Source organism: Nilaparvata lugens, chromosome 11 (assembly GCF_014356525.2).
Source record: "Nilaparvata lugens isolate BPH chromosome 11, ASM1435652v1, whole genome shotgun sequence".
NCBI classification, from domain to species: domain Eukaryota; kingdom Metazoa; phylum Arthropoda; class Insecta; order Hemiptera; family Delphacidae; genus Nilaparvata; species Nilaparvata lugens.
The window spans coordinates 3,063,385-3,078,360 of record NC_052514.1 but is presented as its reverse complement, the minus strand read 5'-3'; the positions used below and the strand labels follow the sequence as shown (position 1 = coordinate 3,078,360).

The 14,976-nt window shown below is 31.5% G+C and overlaps 1 long non-coding RNA gene across 1 annotated transcript; it reads right to left on the bottom strand.

The window, feature by feature from the left end:
• Positions 1 to 8,728: 8,728 nt before the first annotated feature.
• LOC120353522 lies at positions 8,729 to 12,475 on the bottom strand. The gene is made up of 3 exons (XR_005572432.1): positions 12,148 to 12,475; positions 10,406 to 10,523; positions 8,729 to 9,023 (listed from the first exon to the last, which is right to left on the bottom strand). It is a non-coding gene; the product is annotated as an uncharacterized LOC120353522 (long non-coding RNA).
• Between the last annotated feature and the right edge of the window lie 2,501 nt (positions 12,476 to 14,976).

Sequence of the window (14,976 nt, the reverse complement as noted above, 5' to 3'; positions counted from 1 at the left end):
CAGGAAAGAATCGAAATTTGAAAAGATTAAGGGCCAAGAAAAATAGGCTACAGGAAAGAAAAAAGATACAATTATGGACTTTATTTACCATACATAGTATTTACGGTCATTGATATTCTGAATCCCGGCATGACACAGGATTCCTAATCATAACATAGTGCCGGGGAATACCCTTTCATCATGTGATTCACTGTCATCATCTTGTAAGTAAGCAACTTGAAACAACCTTTGAATACTAACACATCAATGGTGACTTTGGGCTTTGTTTTCTTCAAGAACATGATTTTATTCATGGGTTCATTTGTTTCAACAAAGCCATTTTGCTTACAAAAGTCAGTCATGTTCACTAGATAATGCTTTGCATACACCTTTTCAATTTTCAGTTGAAAGTTGAATTCATCAACTTGATACAAAGCAAGATTCATTTTGTTTACATTGTTCCTAACCTCTACAGAAACCTGTCTCATGTAAACATTCACTTTATTTACTGTTTTCCTAACCTTCAATTTGGCAATACTACTTTCTTTACTGTTGACTTTCAATAAAGACAACTCCCTACCTACTACATTACTCAATTCTACTATCTCACTAGGATTTACTTTTTCAATAACAGTAACTAGGCCTACATTATCTGAAATTTGAAATGATTGATCTTGTATCTTAACACTACTATCATCCTGCTTCAATTTGCTTTCATCTTCATGATTATCTATCAATGTTTCATGTGCATCTTTATATAGAAGGTTTATACTAACCTGCTCTAGTCTAATGCTAGCAAATTCTTGCTTCATATCATCAAACCTAGCATTTTGATCTTGTTTCAAATTATCAATCTTAGCATTTTGCTTATCAAACCTAGCATTTAGCTCATCAAACCTAGCATTTTGCTCATCAAACTTTTGTGTTAAGAATGCTATAAGATTCAGATCATTTTTAATGTTTGCCATTTTGTAATATGCACTGATATCTATTTATTAAAACTTGACCACTCCAGAACTGACCTCCCATTCATAATTCATCAAGATATCTATCCTACCAATAATTTTTTATACCCAGGGATATATTTTGTAGTTTGAGTCCCACACCAGGGTGTACCATTTGCTGTGCTACCAATTTCTCCTAATTCGGTTGGATAGCATTTTTCACCTATTAACCTAATGAGAGTTATCGGCTCCAATGTAATAGATTCTTGATAAACTATGAATGGATCTATCGCCTATGAATGAGAAATCCAGTTTTCAGAGCAAATCAACTTATAATCTTCAGAAGAATTTTGGCAATATACTACACAAATACACAAAGAACAATATCTTACACTCTTAAGCATCTAAAATCATTACGAGCTAAATACTTATCCACTTATATAGTTGAAAAACAATGGCTATAGGCTTGTAGACACACAAATCAATTAATTATAGACAAAATAGAACACTATAAACTGTTCAAAACTCAATTTAAAACATTAATAATTCACTTAAACAGAAAAATATTCAGAGAGCACAAAATTAGAACACACGCTGCCAGCCATTATTTTTAGAGAAGAAGCAAGCCTCCTCGTCAGAACAAAAACCACATCTCAAAATCAGTGTCTACGTCATGGACATGTCACCAAAAATTTATAAATTACAAGTTTAGAATTCACATTTTATATTATTGTTCTCAATAAAACTTTATTTTGAAACTATTATTTTAAATTTTTATATATCATCTCGATTTTAAATAAACCATTTATCTATTAATAATTCTGTCAACTCAGCCTCGGTGACACCATGGAACATGCAACACAATCATTTACGATAAATTCTCAGTCAAAAAGTTGTCCGTATATCGATTACTCTGATATTTACTATAAAGTTTTATAGATCTCGAATTGAAGATTCGATTCCAATCGAGAAAAAATGTAATATTACAATATTGGTGTTGCTATCCTTGTCTATCATTCAACAAAGCGGATAGCGCTATCTCTTTCCCGCTTTGCTCTGTTGCCAGATCATCTTTTAACAATGTAGAATTCATAATTAATTAACAAAATATTTCATCTTAATCATGAAAATGCATTATGAAACTATTTGAAATATATAATTTCTTGCTCAATAAAATATAATAGATTTTTAAACAAGAATGAACAGTAAGATCAATAAACCTATATGAGCTACGGTCTATAGAAGGCAGATGGAATAGAGAATGCATTTATTCAAATGCTAATTAATATAGAATTATTATTTAACAAAAATCCCAAATCAACACTGTAAATCACCCCCGAAGACTTCTGCTACTGCAGACATTGACAACAGGGTTAACAGTTAGATGGAAATTCGATGAGAACTACTATCCATTTTTGGATAGTCTGCAATGTCTGCAGTAGCAGAAGTCTTCGGGGTGATTTACAGCGTTTATTTGGGATTTTCATTAAATAATAAGTTTATAGAAGGCATTGACGAGACAGAGGATCGGCAACAGTCTTTAACAATGTAGAAGAAATATAATTAAGTCTATCAGTCGACAAAGCCGATACCGGTAATGCTATCCTTTTCTAGTTCCACAATTAAAGTTGTCAGGTCAGTTTCTACAATGTAGAGAAATAATTAATTAAGAAATTATCCAATCTCATTGATGAGAATTCATTATCCAATCATTGGAAAATACATTTCCTTGACAAATAAAATGTATTTGATCATTTCAAACAATAATGAACAGTTAATATTATCAAATGTCAACAGAAAAATAGATGACTAAATAAATTAAATATTAGCCTACTAATAATATTAAGGATCTACTCACTGATTCGCAACATTTGAAGCAAAGTAAGTAAGGGTGTTCTTGAGCCTATTGTTAGAATAAGTAGACCCACATCAAAAATAAAAATGAACCTCTGGTAAGCAATCCAGACTGCGATTTGAGTGACATTATCCTGAAAAAAAGAGAAAATCTTGTATAAGAAGACTAAGAATTAGTCAAAATTGATACGATAATACAGAAATAATTTTTATTCAATATGAATAATTATACCTATAGTACTTCAATATTCAACTTCTCAACTTTATAGGTACACATAGAAAATATATTTTATAAAACAATTTTATTTATTGAGCGTATGGCAGATACACAACAAATATATAGCTCATGAGTCTCAAATGCCTAGATTATCACTGTACGTCATTTCCAAATCCTTTGAGATGTTGTGTAGTTTTCGGTCAGGAGAACATTATAGGTAATCAAACGAAAATCCACAGTCGAATGCTGTAAACTTTGATAAAAATATACACATGAAAATTGAAGATATAAAAACACTACTGTTGAGAAACGTTTGGGTGATATGTATGAATGGGATTTAGAGATATATTTGAAAGAACTTCAATAAAAATAAAATATTCCATCACTATTGTAATTTGGTAGGTGTTGGAGCAATGAATATTCACATCAGTATTTGAATTTAATTTTGATATAAAAATTTTATTAAACAATAAGCAAGTAACACGGGTCTAATTCAAAACTTTATTCACTGAAATCTTGTAGAATTGAAAATAGGAGTATAACCATCCTCGGTAAATTGGGAATCTATATGCAAAATTTCAAGTTAATCATTCCAGTAGTTCAGATGTCGTGATGATGCGTCATTCGTGAATTTTCTATCCCGTACGTGTAGTCAATAGTATTCTTTCATTTATATAGATTACATTACCTACCTACATAATTCATAGAATTATGGGGAAATTTTTTTCTATTGCGGCTGAAGAAAGAATCAAGAATGCCAATCTTTATGTTCAATCAAGAATATGGTATACGGTAAGTTAAACTACAATCGACCCACATTAAAATTAATGTAAAATCTATTTTTATTATAATTCACTTTTATTTATTTACCACGTGTGCTCCATAAAGCAGCAAACCGTTGAAAATTACTCCAATTCCCACAATTGATCCAATTATAATCAAAAAGAAAATGGAACCTGGAAGGAGAAAAAATTTAAAACTATATTTTACATCATTCAAACTTATTATAGGATTTAATCATAGGGGAAAAAATACAATTAGTTTGAGTTGTTTTTAAATAAATTATTGTGATGATTACCAGGCAATACATTAAACATTGAATATTAATAATGAATGATATTCTATGAAAGTGATATGTCAAAGTGAAATGAAAGTGTCATTGTAAACCAAAAAAGTCACCAATTATGGAGGAAGCATTATTACCTTTGATTATTGTTGAAGTAATTATTGTATTCAGAAAAAAACAATCCCAGCAGAAATAATATTCAAATTCAAATAATACCGTTTCGTTTATTCCTTCAGGTATTCACAGCGAAACATGAAAACAACTCAATTATACGGAATTTCTCCACAAAGACCGAACATCTGCGTGTAGAGGAGAGTTCCATAGACAATACAAGCGATCACAAAATAAAATAATTATAATAAAAAAAGATAAGCTTGAGAATAAAATAATAATAATAATGGATTTAATACGAATTCAAATAATAGTATAATAAAAGAAATAAAACTTAATTATTAAGAAGTAAGGATCTTAACCTTATTCTTTTTTGAAACTCTTATTTGTAAAAATTTGGGAGAAGACAGTTTTGGGCTATGCCTGTTGTCTTCTCCCAATCATATTATATTTATTATAATCATGATATCTGTAATTTCCAATGAAATAAATAAAAGTACGGTACAGAATAACAAAATATATGACTTCAACATTGAAAAAAATAATAAATCATTTAAAAATTGATGTAATCCTCTGGCTTGAGGAATAAAATGAAAACTAACAAGGAATGAAAAATCAGTGATAACGAAGGGAGAATAACCTTCAAATTTCATTAGAATATTGTTGATTATTCTCTAACAAAAACATATTATTCAAATTCCCTTCAATTCAATTGGAATTGATCATTCAACAAAATCAATATTTAATTTACAGATCGAAAGTGTTAATGAGATATTGCAATTATTTATTTGGATTTTTGTTTAATAATACCGTAATTATAAATATTCAATTTCATGGAACTGGGATTGCCCATAATAAACAAAAGCTTTACTGATGATGAATGGGAATTTGTCTTACAAAACTGATAATATTGAGAAGTGGAAGTTCATTTTTTAATCAAACATAATCATCAATGACGTTAATTTTTTACTGCAAAAGACCCACCGATAATATTGGAAAAATTTCTTTGAATGTTCTAAAATTATATCATACGTTTTTCTGTTTAGTAGCGGATTTGATGTTGTAAATATCAATATTGATTAAAGGATCTTGAAATTTCCAGAACCACTAATCTATTGAAATAACAATATAAAAGATTTCGTTGTAACTACAAACTTAATTAAACATAATATTAGATGAACAATGGGGTATCTAATGGAACATGTTCCTTGATATTCTTAATAAATGAGTGATTGTGACATTCATAACCTAACCTAACCTAACCTAACCTAACCTAACCTAACCGAACCTAACCTAACCTAACCCAACCTAACCTAACCTAACCCTAACCTAACCTAACCTAACTCCAATTATCCGAATTAATGGGGACAGGGACCCATTCGGATAATCAAATATTCGGATAATTGGAGTTTTTTTTAAATTGCCATTGGAGAGAAAAAAACTACGTTTTGATATTGCACTATTTTTTTATTGAATTAAATGAAAAAAAAAACATGATATTTTCACATGTTTTCTTACACTGACTTCGCGGAGGGAAGGACAATAGTGAGCGAACGCAAAAAATCTGGTGTGGCGCACTCACACAACTTTCCTTGCCGTTATGAAAATTGATCACCTGACGCTAGTGTTCCCGCACATCTCAAGTCTACTATTCAAAGATTTGAGCCAGCTGGTGACAGGGTAATAACGCTGGAGACACACATGAGGTCTGCTATCTCTTCATAGTGAATAATTTAAGAGAATCGACAATAATTTGCAATTGAATAATCACATTTTCTAGAATTTAAAGCTTTATTTTCAATTTTAGGTGAAAATGTTACCGGACATTTAATTGTAGAGATTTTCATGCTCAATCTACCACACCTGATTTTTTTTGTTTCAATTGTATCTGGAGCCTGATAATTGGGAATCTATCTGCATTGATGGGGCGGAGCTCCTGAAATTTTTACGGATATGGGACTTGCGGCAGTTGATAGAGCTTATCGATGACTATTTTTGGTATGAATTTGATCAAAATCATTGGAGCCGTTTCCGAGAAAATCATGAAAAACCCTGTTTTTGGCAACATTTTCGCCATTTTAGCCGCCATCTTGAATCACATTTGATCGAAATTGTTCGTGTCGGATCCTTATAGTGAAAGGACCTTAAGTTCCAAATTTCAAGTCATTCTGTTAATTGGGAGATGAGATATAGTGTACACAGACGCACATACACACACACACACACATACAGACCAATACCCAAAAACCACTTTTTTGGACTCAGGGGACGTCTTGAAACGTATAGAAATTTAGAAATTGGGATACCTTAATTTTTTTCGGAAAGCAATACTTTCCTTACCTATGGTAATAGGGCAAGGAAAGTAAAAAACTACGTTTTGATATTGCACTATTTTTTTATTGAATTGAATGAAAGAAACATGATATTTTCACATGTTTTCCTACACTGACTTCGCAGAGGGAAGGACAATAGTAGTGAGCGAACGCAAAAAACACTGGCTTTGCGGGGGGAAGAAATTTTGGACAAATTTTTTTCTGAAAGTGATTCGGATAATTGGCGATTCGGATAGTCGGAGCTCGGATAATTGGAGTTCTACTGTATTCATATTTGTTATAATATAGCACTGTAAATTCGATATAGTAATCGCATCTTTATAAGCGTATATTGTAGAATAAATTAGGAAGTCAGAAGAAAATTAGTTATTTGTATATCTAGAGTGAAAAGTACGACTTTTTCTCCCTGAGGGAAAAGTTTGAAGCCCGAGGCGAAGCCGAGGGCAACAATTTTCCTGAGGGAGAAAAAGTATTTTTCACTCGTAATGTACACAACATTTTTCCTCCATCTACATTTTTTTATAGAAACTGCAAATAAAATCATTTTAATAACTTACGTATTGGTGACAATGTTTCCTAACAACATAACCTAAAATCTAAAACTTTAAAACCGGCCGTCTGATTGGCACTGCCGATTGCGCTATCTATCGGATAAAGTTGTAACAATCAGCTGGGTGTTTACCAAAAATGGCTGACTCCAGATCACGCGGTTCAGATTTGAATTGCAGATCAAAAATATTTGTTGGCTGGTATTTTGAATAGAATAAGATATTTTTAAAATTGTATAAATTTTTATAGTCTACTTATATTAAGAATATAATATCATACAACATATTTCATGAGTTGATCAAATTTCTGGTTGTGGTATTGAATTCAGTTGACTCAATGACAGACACCTCTTTATGCTTTCTCATCTGAGCTTAGACCTTCTAACCTATTATAATGTAAGTTTTTAAAATAGAGATGCTTCCCATGTTATTTAAATGGAGTCACTTTTACTCCCTAGGGAGTTTTTCTGTTTTTTACTACCGAGGGCGAAAAAGTGACACTTTAGTATTATGTTTCAGGGAGTAAAGTAAGTACTTTAGCCAGTAGGTGGAGGAAAAGTAAATTACAAACCTATAGTGAGGTCCTCTTTACAATGGCAGTGGAGGAAGATAGGAGAACAACGTTGCCGATTCTCTGTCTTGTCAATGCCTTCTATGGACGGTAGCTGATACAGGTTTACTGATGTAATATCATAAAGAAACGATAGCATAAGTAGATATCTCATGGTATAGGGCGTTTATGTCGCAACTTTTACTGTTATTCCAAGCCGATAGATCACGTAGTTCTTTCCTATGTAGCTGTGTGACGCTGGTAGTCTCTCAAATTGTGCCGTTCATACACTATCACCCCAACAAACAGTAAAAATTGACAATAATCGACAGTAATCGGCTTGAGATAACAGTAAAAGTTGTGACATAAATTCCCTATACCATGGGATATCTACTTACGCTATTGTTTCTCTATGGTAATATTAACTTTTTATTCTCGTTGAAAATAATAAATTATATTCCATTAAGCAAGAAATTATATTTTTCAATTATTTCATTATGAATTTCCACAATCAAGATTAAATATTTTGTTAATTAATTACTAATTCTACATTGTTAAAAACCGATCTGGCAACAGAGCAAAGCGAGAAAGAGATAGCGCTATCCGCTTTGTTGAATGATAGACAAGGATAGCAATACCATTGCAAATCAAACACTGCCATTACAACGTGGACCTCACTATAGATCACATTCATCCTCTAGCTACATTCATGGAATCATTATAAATAAAAAGGTTTGTATTATCATTCATCCCCTTATCATATCCTAGGCATAAAGTAGGCTACTTCTAGAACGTTGCATTTGAATAAATAAATGATTAAATGAAAATCCCCCTATCATATCCTAGGCATAAAGTAGACTACTTCTAGAACGTTGCATTTAAATAAATAAATGATTAAATGAAAATCCCCCTATCATATCCTAGGCATAAACTACTTCTAGAACGTTACCCTTGAATAAATAGATAATAAATTATATTTAAAAATGATTAATAATTATTGAATGAATAAAAATAATAATTACCTCCTCCAGCCACAAACAGGACTCTGTGCACAAGTCTGAGAAGATTTTCGTTGAAAATATAAAATAATAATAATATTATTATTAATATTATTATTCGTTGAAAAAATATCACTAAGTATAACTGCAGGTCTCAGGGCATTCCAGTGGTCATACAAAGGATCTTGAAGAATATCCGAATCATACACTCTAACATTCCCATCTTAGCCAGTTTGTTCTTTATCTGATTGTATTCTAAATTTCTCAAAATGGCTTCCTCCCTTGCAAACCCTGCTACAGATTTTATGTATTCCACTTTTGTGGACTGAGGTCTGCTGTATTGTAAAGGAATCTGTCTAAATGCTCGTCAGTGCTGTTCACACCATACCATAAAATACATTCGAAGGAGATTAGACAGATTATCTGAAATTAAAATAATTTTCTATTAAAATAATCATTATTGGAATAGATGGAAATAACTTGAAGTTGCATATGCTCAACTGATAATATTAATGAATCATTATTACTAAACGAAAATCCAAATTAAATGCTGTAAATCACCCCGATGACTTCTGCTACTGCAAATATTGACAACAAGGTTAACAGCCAGATGAAAATTTGAGCGCTTATCGAATTTCCATCTAGCTGTTTACCCTGCTAACAATTTTTGCAGTAGCAGAAGTCTACGGGGTGATTTACATAATTTAATTGGGATTTTCGTTTAATAATAATAATTAATGGAATATTTTTATGCTACAAGAAACTACACAGTATAATCTTAGAGAGAAGATATAGCATAAGATGATATCCCATGGTCGTTCATATGTTGAAAATTTCAGGCCGTTTTTTAACTCAAACCGATTACTGTCGGCTACTATTTATTATTACACAGTTCTGTTAGGGTGAGAGTGAAATAACGGCATATGATTATAGACTACCAGCGTCACATAGCTCCACGAGAAAAATGTACTATATAGTGAGGTCCACATTATAATTGTAGTGATTATTTAGCAATGGTATTGCTATCCTTGTCTATCATTCAACAAATCTGATAGCGCCATCTCTTTCTTCCTTTGCTGTATTGTCAGATCGCCTTCAAACAATGTAGAATTGAAGATTTTTAACAAAATATTTCATCTTAATTATGGAGATTCATTATAAAATTATTGAAAAAATATGTAATTAAATATTGGAGTAGTTTTTCTCCTTGATTATCTCAACATTCAATCCAATAAAAAAGTGAGTAGTGATTGATATAGTGAGGTCCACGTTATAATGGCAGTGTTTGATCAGCAATGGTATTGCTATCCTTGTCTATCATTCAACAAAGCGGATACCTAGCGCTATCTCCTTCTCGCTTTGCTCTGTTGACAGATCGTCTTTCAATAATGTAGAATTAATGATTGATTAACAGAATATTTCATCTTAATTATGAAATTATTGAAAAATATAATTTCTTGCTCGATAAAATATAATTGATCATTTTAAACGAATGAACAGTTGATATTACATCAATAAACCTGTATCAGCCACCGTCTATAGAATACATTGACAAGACAAAGGATCAGCAACGTTGTTCTCCTATCTTTCTTCTCTGCCATTATAACGTGGACCTCACTATAGTATCACTTTCATAGAATAAATCATTCATTATTTATTATCCAATGTATTGCCTGATAATCATCTGAATATTTTATTTAAACACAACTCAATCTACTTGTATTTTTCCTCTATGATTGGATTCTAGCAGGAAGATATCCATAAGAAATATTGAGAAAAGACAGAAATATTGTTCCGGTACTTACAAAATTGAACCATCCAATAGCTAGAGTTCGTGTTCTTGGAGAACACTTACAACCCCTACTAGGAAGTTTTCTGAGATTTTCTTCTGTTGTGTCTTGAGATTTTTGTTTTGTCATTTTCCTATAAGAGAACATACATTTTTCTTGCTTCAAAAAAATAATTTTGAACAAAATTTGTCAACAATTATAAAAAACACAAATATTACAAAATTTATTGATGTAATTGCACTTTGAGATCATCTTTTTAGACCCCAATTCATGCACTTTTTAGACTATCTTGTTTTAGTGCTTGACTATAATCTTACTTGTCTTAAAAATACCACAGAATACAACAATTAACGCTAAACTTTTTTCAGATAATAATAATGTATCATAATGTAAAATAATGTAATTTTCTACAAATCTTTCTATAAATTCTCCAGAGCTCCAACAATGTGTGATACCAATATGTGGACAATTTCAAACTAAATTAGGAAATTGAAGAAGTTTTGGGCAATAGCCTGTTTTTCCTTTTCCGATCTTTGTATTGTTTGTGCTAACCTAATAAATAAATGAAATATCAATATCATAGATAAACTATACCGGTATGCTATTCAAATGATAATGAGTTTTCATGGGAAAATCATTCAATGAATTTATTGTGTAATTCAAACTGAGACTAGACAAATATTAGTAAAATATCAATAAAAATCAGCTGATAGAGATTCATAGAAAAATAATGATATAATTACCGGTAATAATATAGTTTAATATTCATAAAAAATACTAGACATTAAAAAAAGTTCCTTGACTATAATTTATTTTGAAAGTTCTTCTCATATACACATACTAGCCATCAGGCTCGCTTCGCTCGCCATATCCGTCTAGCCAGGGGGCTCCGCCCCCTGAACCCCCGACTGGATCGTCCAAGAATGAGATCAGCAGGCTCGCTCCGCTCGCCTGCATTTTTCATTTGAGCATTTTTATCATATGTCAGGACAATCCAGTCGGGGATCCAGACTAAACGTCTGGCTAAACGGATATGGCGAGCGAAGCGAGCCTGACTGCTAGTAATATAATATTCCCAGGATTGAAGTAGCAGTGCCCAATCAATTTTTCCGCGATAAATGCATTTAAATCTTCAACTTGGTGCCAACCTAACAAAGTCAACTCAACTTAATGCCAACCTGACAAAATTATTAATTTAGTTGCCAGTTAACAACTGTTTCGAAGAGGTAATCTATCTAGATATAGTTCTATAGTAACATATGATATGGAATTTTTCAATTATAATTAAGAGATTGGGAGAAGAAGAATATACATGCTAAAAGACGAACTTTAAACCCTTAAAAACAACCCTTAGAGTTGAAATATTGCCAAAAGATTTCTTAGTGCGCCTCTAAAGGGCCAACTGAACATACCTACCAAATTTGAACGTTTTTGGTCCGGTAGATTTTTAGTTATGCGAGTGAGTGAGTGAGTCAGTCAGTCAGTCAGTCAATGAGTGAGTGCCATTTCGCTTTTATATATATAGATAGTACTGTATTTCTGGACAAAATAAAAATAATAATAATTAAACGAAAATCCAAATCAAATGATGTAAATTCGGGGTGATTAAACCATTTAATTGGATTTTTGTTTAATAATAATATTCATTAGCTAATTAAATAATTAATTAGCTTCTAAATAAATGCAATATCTCAGTAATTTCTATCTGGAAAATAAAAATATATAACAAAATGAGTAAAACCTTTCCGTGCACTCACCGAAAATCTTTTTCAAGACTTGCGAAGCAAGATAATACACGCAAACTTTCTTTACAAACTTATAACTGTCATTCAGATTTTCAAAATTCACAAACTTATGATATGTTTTCTGCAACGCTTTAAACCAGTCCGAAATACACACTAGACTGGGAACGTAATAGAACAGAGACGAAAACGCTACTGAAATCATAGATACTGCGATACTGATTTAATTGTTCAGTTTGATAATTATTGCTAAGTTTAATACCGATAGTAAAAAGTGAATATCACTTGAGTTAAATGATTTGAGACTGTCTGTTCAGCAGTAGTCGAGCTACTCTCTGATCTCTGATTAAATGCCGCAATTTTTTGATAATTTATAAATGAATTTACAAGGAAAATACACATTCAAAATTCCCCCCACTTCTCCTTCTCCTGCTCCTTCTCCTCCTCCTCCTCCTCCAAAACCTCCACTGCCTCCACCATCTCTTCCACAACCTCCTTCTCCTTTTTCTCCCTCCACTTCCTTCTCCAACACCTTCTTCTCCTCCTTTTCCATAATCTCTCTTACATTTTCGATAAAAAATTATAACTCTCTCTCTGACTACCATTCATTTTTATCCTACTCATTTCACTCTTTCTTCTTCTTCTTCTTCTTCTTCTCCTTCATTATTTGGATCTTATTTTTGTTATACAATACAGTATTAGAGTATCATTGTTATTGTATAACACTGGGGAATTCAAGCACTTATTATTGTTGTGAACTGATAGAAAAAAATTGAACTTTTAAAAGTAGATTACGGTATTATAGTGCTGAATTCATAGATCATAATAGAGTCTTTAATAATGATATCAGAAATTAGAGCAAGGTCCACGTTATAATGGCAGTGGAAGAAAATAGGAGAGCAGCGTTGCCGATTCCTTGCCTTAATAGAGGATATAGCATATACCGGTATATCTGATGTAATATTAACTTATATCATATTCTTGTTGATAATGATCAATAATTATATTATATTGGTAAAAAAAATGAATGGTTCAATAATAAGTTATCATAATTTGGATTAAATATTTTGTTACTTGGTTATATTTCTACATTGTTGAAAACGATCTGGCAACTTTGCGGAGCTAGATAGGATATCTCTATCTGCTTTGTCGGATGATAGACAAGGATAGCAGCACCAATGTTGATCAAATACTGCCAATATGAAGTGGAACTCATAATAGGTGATAATAGTATGTGCAAAATTAATAATATTGATAACAAATTCAGAAAATTAACCCCAATGATGTGGAATACAGTGAATATACGGACCCTGATAACCCTAGAATTTCAAGGTCAATATCTTCAATAAATAGTATGAGAAACAGTTTTTTGTTGGATAACTAGTCAGCCTATTGTTTTCTCTCTACATTTCCCTTTTCAGATTTAGAGTGGGATTTTAGCCAGAGCTTGAAAAACATTTCAATAAATAAGATTTATTTATGCAATGAAGCAATTATTCAAAAATTACAGGACCCAGGAAAAATTAGTCATAACAAGAAACTCACTCTATTAACCTCTATTAGGGTCAAGACACTTTCTCAAATTATCCCTGTTTAATTCTTTGTTCTTTCCCCACTTATTACTTTTAGGATTTTTTAAAATCTTGTACCAAATTCTTGAAGTCCTCTGCATAGAAAATCTCGCCTAAGAGCTGGATTATATTTGATTGATTGATTGATTGAGTACTTTATTTATGTAGATTACAAATATACTGGCTTATACACTTATATACAATAGCTTACAATACAGCAAAATTGTAGTGAATTTACATAATATAGACTAAGAAAATAATTATTGAATTGTATTTGATATGAAAAAGCAATTTGTAATATAATAACTACTATAGAAAATAATCATATTGTATGCATCTACATAAATTGGCGGAGCTTTGGACATATCAATGTCCATTCTTCGGAAAGAATATTAAAAATATCCTCCCCACTAACTCTCTACCTAAATCATAGACCGTATCATCTATTTACATTTATTCGATGTTGTAATTGTGTGAATTAATAAATAAATATCATCGTTATTAAAAAAGCGTTTATAAAAACTAAATTCATAATTATTATTAGACAAAATCCCAATTAAATGCTGTAAATCACCCCGAAGACTTCTGCTACTGCAAATATTGACAACAGGGTAAACAGCTAGATGGAAATTCGATGAGGGCTACTATACAAAAATATTTGTCAGCCCGGGAATTGGGATTTTCGTTTAATAAAGATTATTGATTAATTAGCATTTGAACAAATGCAACTCCCAATTTTTTTCCAAACTAATACACTTGACCTTCAATTTTCAAAAAGGCCTAAAGCTAGGCTGATTCAATTTTTCAATCAATCAGATAACCATTTATGATGAAAAATGGTTTTAACTTGTATAGCCTGCTACTCTGTAATATTTACTATAACAATCTATACTAGGCCAATATAATAAAGGAAAGAACTGGCTTATACACATACGGGATAGGAAAATTATGTTTGACGCATCATCACGTCTCAACTACTGGACTGATTAACTTGAAATTTTGCATATAGATTCTTAATTAATCGAGGATGGTTATAGGCCATATTCAATTCTCCAACATTTCATTACGTCAAGTTTTAAAATAGACCTTTGGGAAGCACGGGTTTCCAGCTAGTATAATCGAATGGCTCCCCGGAAAAACGTTACAAGCGCAATTTTCAAGAACTAAAAAACACGTTTCAATGTTGATTTTTTGGATATTTTAAAAGTATTTTTAAAACTTCTCCTACCAATAACTACTAGTAAAAGTTATAAATTTCATCAATAGATGTCAC